At 43.8% G+C, this 9130-nt stretch overlaps 1 non-coding gene across 1 annotated transcript; it reads right to left on the bottom strand.

Annotated features, from left to right (window-relative positions):
• Positions 1–2820: 2820 nt before the first annotated feature.
• On the bottom strand, positions 2821–2962 carry LOC117076916. The gene has a single exon (XR_004434534.1). It is a non-coding gene; the product is annotated as a U4 spliceosomal RNA (small nuclear RNA).
• Positions 2963–9130: the final 6168 nt, after the last annotated feature.

Below are 9130 nucleotides of genomic sequence, written 5' to 3'. Positions count from 1 at the left end.
GGAGAAGAATCGCTCTCGTTTTTAGAATTTTCATCTTTTCTGTTCTGGTTTCTCCCCATCTTTGTGGTTTTATCTACCTTTGGTCTTTGATATTGGTGACCTAAAAATGGGGTTTTGATGTAGATGTCCTTTTTGTTGATGTTGATGCTATTCCTTTCTGTTTTTTAGTTTTCCTTCTAACATTCAGATCCATCAGCTGCTGGTCTGATGGATTTTGCTGGAGGTCCACTCCAGACCCTCTTTGCCTGGGTATCACTTGCAGAGGCTGCAGAACAGCAAATATTGCAGAACAGAAAATATTGCTGCCTGATCCTTCCTCTGGAAGCTTTGTCCCAGAGGGGCACCTGTCTGTATGAGGTGCCTGTCAGCCCCTACTGGGAGGTGTCTCCCCATTAGCCTACACAGGGATCAGGGACCCACTTGAGGATGCAGTCTGTCTGTTCTCAGAGCTCAAACGCTGTGCTGGGAGAATCACTGCTCTCTTCAGAGCTGTCATACAGGGACATTTAAGTCTGCAGAAGTTTCTGCTGCCTATTGTTCAGGTATGCCCTGCCTACACAGGTGGAGTCTATAGAGGCAGTAGGCCTTGTTGAGCTGTGTTGGGCTCTGCCCAGATTGAACTTCCACGCTACTTTGTTTACCTACTCAAGTCCCAGCAATGGTGGACACCCCTCCCCCCACCAGGCTGCTGCCTTGCAGGTTGATCTCAGACTGCTGCGCTAGCAGTCAGCAAGACTCTGTGGGCATGGGACCTGCTGAGTCAGGCATGGCAGAGAATCTCCTGGTCTGCTGGTTGCTAAGACCATGGGAAAAGCACAGTATTTGGGCGAGAGTGTACTGTTTTTCCAGGTACAGTCTGTCACGGCTTCCCTTGGCTAGGAAAGGGAAATCCCCCAACTCCTTGCACTTCCCAGGTGAGGCAACGCCCTGCCCTGCTTTGGCTTGCCTTCCATGGGCTGCCCCCACAGTACAACCAGTCCCAAATGAGATGAACCAGGTACCTAAGTTGGAAATGCAGAAATCTCCCGTCTTCTTTGTCAATCATGCTGGGAGCTGCAAACTGGAGCTGTTTCTACTCGGCCATCTTGGAATGGACTCCAACTTTTTAAAATTTCTTTGAGCAATATTTTATAGTTTTCAGTGCATCAGACTTGTACATCTTTGGCAGGATTTGTCCCTCAGTATTTTACATTTTTTGGTGTCACTGTAAATGGTGTTTTAAATTTAATCTTTTGAGTGTTCATTGTTAGTGTTATGGGTTGAATTGACCCTTCCTTCCAAGAGATATATTGAAGTTCTAGCCCCTGGTACCTGTGACTCTGAGTTTGTTTGTAAATAGAGGTCTTTGCAGATGTGATTCATTAAGATGAGGTAATGGAGTAAGATAGGCCCTTAATCCAATATGGTTGGTGTCCTTTAAGAAGAGGGAAATTTGGACATAGACACACAGGGAGGGAAGATGATGCAGAGATCCAGAGAGATAATCCAGCCAAATGACAATGGAGGCAGAGAACGGAGTGATGAATTTACAAACCAAGGAATGCCCTGGATTGTCAGAAAACACCAGGAGCTGGAAGAAGCGAGGAAGGACTCTCCCCTAGTTCCTTCAGAGAAAGCATAGCCCTACCAACACCTTGATGTCAGATTTCTATCCCCATCACCTTGTTAATGAGTGTTTATCATTCTGAAGTTCTGGTATCATTTCAAGTCCTCTCCTCTAGTTACTTTGAAATACACATAATATTGTTGCTAAGTATAGTCACCCTAGTCTGCTATCAAACATTAGAACTTATGTCTTCTGTCTAACTATATGTTTGTGCCCACAATCAACCTGTCTTCATCCTTTCCTTCCCCTCCACCCTTTCCAGTCTCTGGTATTATATTTGGAGATTTTCTACATATCTTTCTATTATTGATATTTACTTTAATACCACTGTAGCCAGGGAATATATTTTATATAATCTGATTCTTTTAAAATTGATCACTACTTATTTTATGGCTACCTTGGTAAATGTTCCAGTGAAATGTTATTGAAAAAAATTCGGCTGTTGGATGGAATGTTCAATAATCAATTCAGTCAAATTAATTGATACTGTTGGTCAAATCTTTTATATCTTTACTGATTTTCTATTTGTTCTATAAATTATTAAGATATGGATATTGATATTACTGATTATCATTGTGGATTTGTCAATTTATCCTTGTAGTTCTATTGGTTTTTGCTTCATGTATATATACATACACATACACACATATATATACACACACAAACATATATACATACACAGAGAGAAAGAGAGAGAGAGCGATAAAGAGAGAGTCCTACTCTGTCACCCAGGCTGGAGTGCAGTGCCACAGTCATGGCTTACTGCAGCTTTCACTTCCCCAGGCTCAGGTGATCTTCCCATCTCAGCCTCCCAGGTAGCTGGGACTACAAGTGTGAGCCACCATGCCCAGCTAATTTTTTGTATTTGTATTTGTATTTTTTTTTTCTGAAATGGAGTCTCACTCTGTCGCCCAGGCTGGAGTGCAGTGGCATGATCTCAGCTCACCACAACCTCTGCCTACTGGATTCAAGCGATTCTCATGTCTCAGACTCTACCTCCTGAGTAGCTGGGACTACAGGTACACGCCACCAAGCCTGTTTAATTTTTGTATTTTTAGTAGATATGGGGTCTCACCCTATTGCCCAGGCTGGTCTTGCACTGCCGGGCTCAAGTGATCAACCCACCTTGGCCTCCCAAAAGTGCTGGGATTATAGGTGTGAGCCACTATGACTAGCCCAGCTTTTTTTTTTTTTTTTTTTTTTTTCGAATTCAGTCTTCGTAAAGACTGTCAAAAATTGTCAATGCTGACTGTGTTACAAGTCATCACAGTGGGCTATTGGGAAAAGTTTTCAATTAACAATAGTCGTGCCTCAGATAAACCTCATTGGCTATGATACTTGCCATTGTGCAAAGCTGCTTCATGTACTTTGAATATCTGTTATTGGGTACATAAATGTTTAGCGTTATTATGTCTCCTTGATGAATTGACCTCTTTATCATTATGAAATGATCCTTTTTTATCCCTGGCAATATTCTTTGCTCTGAAATCTACATTATTATTAGTAGTATAGCCATTCCAACTTTATTTTGATTAGCATTAGCATGGTACATTTTTTCTATCCCTTTAGCTTTAACCTATTTGTATCTATATTTAAAAGGATTTCTTTTAGGCAGTTAGATATCGCTTTTATAATCTAATCTGACAAATCATGCTTTTATAATCTAATCTGACAAATTATACCTTTTTTTTTTTGAAACGGAGTCTCACTCTGTCACCCAGGCTGGAGTGCAGTGGTGCAGTCTAGGCTTACTGCAACCACCACCTCCTGGGTTCAAGTGAGTCTCCTGTCTCAGCATCCCAAGTAGCTGGCATTACAGGTGTACCCCACCACGCCTAATTTTTGTATTTTTAGTAGACACAGGGTTTCACCATGTTGACCAGGCTGGTCTCGAACTCCTAACCTCAACTGATCTGCCCTCCTTGACCTCCCAAAGTGCTGGAATTATATGCATGACCCCACTGCACCTGGCCTTTAATTTTAGTATTTAGACCATTTATATTTAATGTGATTACTGATATAGCCTGGCTTAAACTTTTGTCTTGTTATTTGTTATCTATTTGTACCATCTGTCCTTTGTTTCTTCTTGCCCCTTTTTCTCAGGAACATAAATAACTGAAATTCAAAATAGTGAATATGGCTGAGCATGGTGGTTCATACCTGTAATACTAATACTTGGGGAGGCCAAAGCAGGTTGATCAGTTGAGATCAGAAGTTGGAGGCCAGCCTGGGCAACGTGGTGAAACCCTGTCTCTCCAAAAAATACAAAAGTTAGCTGGGTATTGTTGCAGGTCCCAACTACTCGGGAGACTGAAGTGGGAGGATCACCTGAGCCTGGGGAGATTGAGGCTGCAGTGAGCTGAGATTGTGCCACTGCCCTCCAGCCTGGGCAACAGAGCAAGACCTTGTCTCAAAAAAAAAAAAAAAAAAAAAGACAAAAAGTGAATATAGTGGGAGAGATTCAAAGAAAGATTTGGGACTTTACAGAAGAGAGATATTAAGTCAAACTGATGATGTCAGGAATGACTTAAGAAAATATTCAGATTGAACCTTGAAATATTTTGGATATGAGTGATGGTGTAAGGAAGGTGCTCTATATAGAGGCAATAGGATGAACAATGGGATTGGAGGCAGTAAAGCATGTGTTTGGGCTAAGGAATAATAGATTGTTCCCGTGGCCTGAAAAAGAGTGGCAGGAGAGATGTGGAAAGTACTTATGTTATTAACAGCTTCCTACGGATGTCCCTACCCTGATAACCCACAGATACCTGAGATACCTGTCAAATCCCACATATTATCTACTCTTTAAACCTGCTCTCTCGGCCGGGCGTGGTGGCTCAAGCCTGTAATCCCAGCACTTTGGGAGGCCGAGACAGGTGGATCACGAGGTCAGGAGATCGAGACCATCCTGGCTAACACGGTGAAACCCTGTCTCTACTAAAAATACAAAAAACTAGCCGGGCGAGGTGGCAGGCACCTGTAGTCCCAGCTACTCAGGAGGCTGAGGCAGGAGAATGGCGCGAACCTGGGAGGCGGAGCTTGCAGTGAGCTGAGATCCGGCCACTGCACTCTGCACTCCAGCCTGGGCGACAGAGCAAGACTCAGTCTCAAAAAAAAAAAAAAAAACAAAAAAATAAACCTGCTCTCTCAATAGCCCCTAATTTTATGTATGGTATCACCAGCTTCCTTAATATACATACCAGATAGTCATTTTGAGTCATTTTAAATGCCTCTTTGTTCCTCAACCCTATTCATCCCACCTGCAGGTCATCTCTTCCAAATTTCAGCTTTTTTTTTGAGACGGAGTTTCACTCCTGTTGCCCAGGCTGGAGTGCAATGGAGTGATCTTGGCTTACTGCAACCTCTGCCTCCCAGGTTCAAGCAAGTCTCCTACCTCAGCCTCCCAAGTAGCTAGGATTACAGGCATGCACCACCACGCCCAGCTAATTTTGTATTTTTAGTAGAGACAGAGTTTCACCATGTTGGCCAGGTGGTCTCGAACACCTGACCTTGTGATCATCTGCCTTAGCCTCCCAAAGTATTGGGATTACAGTTGTGAGCCACGGTGCCTGGCAACGAACTTTCTTTTCTATCCTTATCTATCCCCACAGCCTTGGAGCCAGGCTCAACTCCCCTCCCCCACCCTGCCCCCAAACTGTTTAATTAGCCTTCTTACTGGTTTTGCTACTTCTAGATTCTTCTCTCTTTAAACCAATGCCACACATACCCCCCTGTATGCCCTGAGATGGATGTGAAGTTCTGTGTGTGTACATGTGTACATTTTTCTGGGGAGTACTTGTAGCCTTCATCAAAGTCTCGAAAGTCCACAAAAGGCTAGGAGTCACTACCCTGTATCTTTATTTCAGATGAAACCATGCTCAGTTAATGTGGTGCAGTTGACAGACTACTGAACAGTAAGTCAGGAGACCTGGGGTTTAGTTCTGGTGCTGCCACTAATTAGCCATATGATTTTGGGCAATGAGGCACTTACTTTGCACCTGTTTCCTCATCTGTAAAATTCAGAGTCTCTTCCAATCTCAAAATGCTATTATTGAGAAATTACCATTCAATTATTATGAAGAAATTACCATACAATGTCATAAATGCTAAAACAAAGGTATGCAGAGCTTTGAGAGCACAAAGGAGGTTCTCTGGGTGTGGGGCCATCTAGCTTTGCTTGGGAAAGTTGGTAAAGAGTTGCAGAGGAGGCTACAGTTGAGTCTTGAAGGATGAACAGAACTTTCCAGGCAGAAAGAAGGAGGAGGGCATTTTAGGCAAAGGAAACTTTGTGAGAAGGCAGAGAAGTAGTAGAGCCTCAGGTTGGCAGAACAACGAGTAGATGGTTATAGCTTGGATATATGTGTGCTGAAAGTTTGGGCTTTAAATGCACAGGGAACACTAGGAGATAAGCCTGCAGAAGGGGAATGAGTTGGGGCCTGAAGTTTCTTATATATGGTGCCAAAAAGTTTCGACTTTATCTTGTAGACAGTGGGAAGCCATGGGTTGTTTTAGGTAAGAGAGTGACAGGCTGATTTCCCTTTCATAAAAATCACATTGGCAACAGGGAGGAAGATGGATTGAAAGAGAATGAGACATGTTTGGAAAAGATAAAGGTCTGAATAAGTCAAGGGGATAGAGGTGGAAGGAAGATAATGTTGTTCCTTTTAAACCTATTACATTTAAGATACCCAAGGAATATCCAAGTTAAAATGTATGATAGGAAGTTGGAAATTTGAGTCTTATGCTCACAAGTTAGACCTGGATTAAACAGCATTCATAAGTGAGCACTGACTGAAGCCACAGGAGTGAATGACATTGCTTTGGAAAAGCATGTGGAGTGGGGAGTAAGGGGGCCAAAGGCTAAATTCTGGGAAATAACAGTATTTGGAGTCAGGAGTAGAAAACACATTGGAAGGGTGGCTGGGGTTCAAGGAGCTGAGGAGTGAAGGAAGGAAGAGAGATAGTAGTGAAGAATCTACTTTTTTTTTTTTGAGACGGAGTTTCACTCTTTTTACCCAGGCTGGAATGCAATAATGGTGTGAACTCAGTTCACTGCAATCTCCGCCTCCCGGGTTCAAGCGATTATCTTGCCTCAGCCTCCCGAGTAGCTGGGATTACAGGCACCTGCCACCACGCCCGGCTAATTTTGTATTTTTAGTAGGGACAGGGTTTCTCCATGTGGGTCAGGCTGGTCTCAAATTCTCGACCTCAGGTGATCCACCCGCCTCAGCCTCCCAAAGTGCTAGGATTACAGGCATGAACCACCAGGCCTGGCCTAATAATCTACTCTTTTAAGAGGGTTAGATGAGAAAGAAATGAAAGCGAAGGCTAAAGCAAGAGGAGACTACTGAGTGGAGGAAGGTACTTCATTTTATTATGTCTGTTGGGCAAAGATCAGTGAAGAGGCCGAAGTTAGTTACAGGAGAGATTGGGAATAATGGATGGAGGTGGGAAAGGACAGGATATAACACACACCTGCAGGGCCTGGACCCAGGCAAGGGAGGTGGAGAGTGTTTATTCTTCCCTAGAAGGAGGAAGGAAATCAGAAAGAGTTTAATTCAGTGGTTCTCACATTAGAATCACTGAGGTATCTTAAAAAAATGCGAATAGCTGGGTCACACCTCAGAAGTTTCTGGTTTAATGAGTCCGGGATGGTCCTGGGCATTGATGTGTTTTCAAAGCTTCCCAGGAGATTAAAATCTGCAGTCAAAGTTCACAACTACTGGTTTAATTGTAGGTAACATTTTAGATTCATGATAATAGGATTGGATTTGAGGAAACCACACTTAATAAAGGTTTGGTGAATAGGGAGTGATCAAGGTTTCATAGATGAGGAAGGGAGAAAGAGAAGGAAGCAAGAAGGGAAAGCAGCTAATGCTAACTTAGTGTATTTTATGTGCCAGAGATATAGAAATGAATGAGGTGTGGTCCTTCTTAGAGATCAGGATCTCAAATGAGAGACACCTCACCACAAGCCTATGATGTAGTACAGTTCTTGAGCAGTTAAATTTTTTTTGTGTGAGCAGTTTTTTTTTTTTACTAAAACTGAGCGGGGGAAACCCCTCACCCTCAGAACCCACGTATTTCACAATATAGACTGGGTCTGGAAATCCTTTTGTGAGCATTGAGAGTAGCCTTTCTGGGAAGGTGGGTGCTGGGGAAAGATCTCTAACTATTCCGGGAGATCAACTCATCCCCAGGCTCATCAGCAGGGCTGGAAGTAGATGGTGATTGTGGCCCTGCATGTGGGTACATTACTGTAGTCACCTGTACCTGGGAGGTGGTTAAAATTGCTAATTGCTCACATGGAAACACTTTGATGGCCATTCTGGTAGTGTGAAGCTTCTATGAGTAAGGTACCAAGGATTCCCTTTCTCTGAGCAGCATTGTAAAAAGGCCCTACTTTTCATCAGAGCAGAAAACCTAACTTTTGCTACTGTGGTCTGGGCCTGACCTCCAGGGACAGCTTCAACCACACAGGAAGTAGGTAGGTGCTTCTCTATAGTCTGGACCTTCCCTCAGAAAGAGTCTACTGTCACTTCTTGAGCTCCCTGAATCTTCCCCAGGAGAGTCCAACTCCCAGGGTTTCTGGGAAGCCTCTGATCTGACTCCGCCAGCCCCACCTCCACCTAGTGAGCTGGTGAGGGGTTGAAAGGGCTTTAATGGAGAGCCCTGGCTTTTAGCTAGGGCCCTCTTTCTCTGAGGAAGAGTACTGAAAGAAGTGTCCTAGAGAAGTGTTCTCTCCTAAGAGGAGTGTCCTAGGCACAGAACAGAGAGGGGAAGCTCGATTGGGAATTGACTGTGGCACTATGGGTATGTGGAGGGTGTTCCTTCGGTTACTTCATTAGACCCTTTTTATACAAGCAGAAATTGAGGCTTGAAGAAATCAAGAAACTCGACTATGTCCTCAAGGACAGGAGCTGTACAAAATCCAATCTGTTCCATTCTGTCGTCCCTCAGGCTCCTGGCCTCCCTCTGTTATTGTAGATTGACCCCTTTGGGAAAATCTCAGTTGAATGTCATTTCAGTGCTCTCCTTCCTTCTAAAGAATTAAGCTAGGTCCCTTAGACCGTAGGGCACATGGGCCTTCTAGTTGGGTCTCTGTTTCCTTACTCCGTGACTTGGGGACGTGTGAAATCCAGATGGGATTCTATCCTGGGGTGAAGGTAGAAGGTAGTACAGAGAATTGCTGAATGGGACAGACCACACCAGTAAAATTTATTCTTGGACTCTGTAATCCGGTGTTTTCATTGCAGAGATGTAACTGAAAGCCCCCAACCTCACCCTCAGAGAAGAGAAAGGAGGGACCAAACTTACTCTAGCCTGATGCCTGATACCTGTTAATTGGGAAGCCTCGTCTGTTAACATCCTGACTTAGGTTTGAAGCTTTCAGTGGGGCCAGACTATTATCTGTAATTCTGGCATCAGGAGCCCTTTTTCCAGTTCTTCGGGCCCTTCTGAGGTCTGAGAAACAGGCTAGCAGCATGTGAACATAATTCACACTGAATCTGCCTGACAGACGGT

The sequence above is a fragment of the Trachypithecus francoisi genome, unplaced genomic scaffold, assembly GCF_009764315.1.
Source record: "Trachypithecus francoisi isolate TF-2019V2 unplaced genomic scaffold, Tfra_2.0 Lachesis_group5, whole genome shotgun sequence".
Taxonomy (NCBI): domain Eukaryota; kingdom Metazoa; phylum Chordata; class Mammalia; order Primates; family Cercopithecidae; genus Trachypithecus; species Trachypithecus francoisi.
Note: the sequence above shows the minus strand (reverse complement) of the source record. Positions and strands in the feature narration are given on the sequence as shown.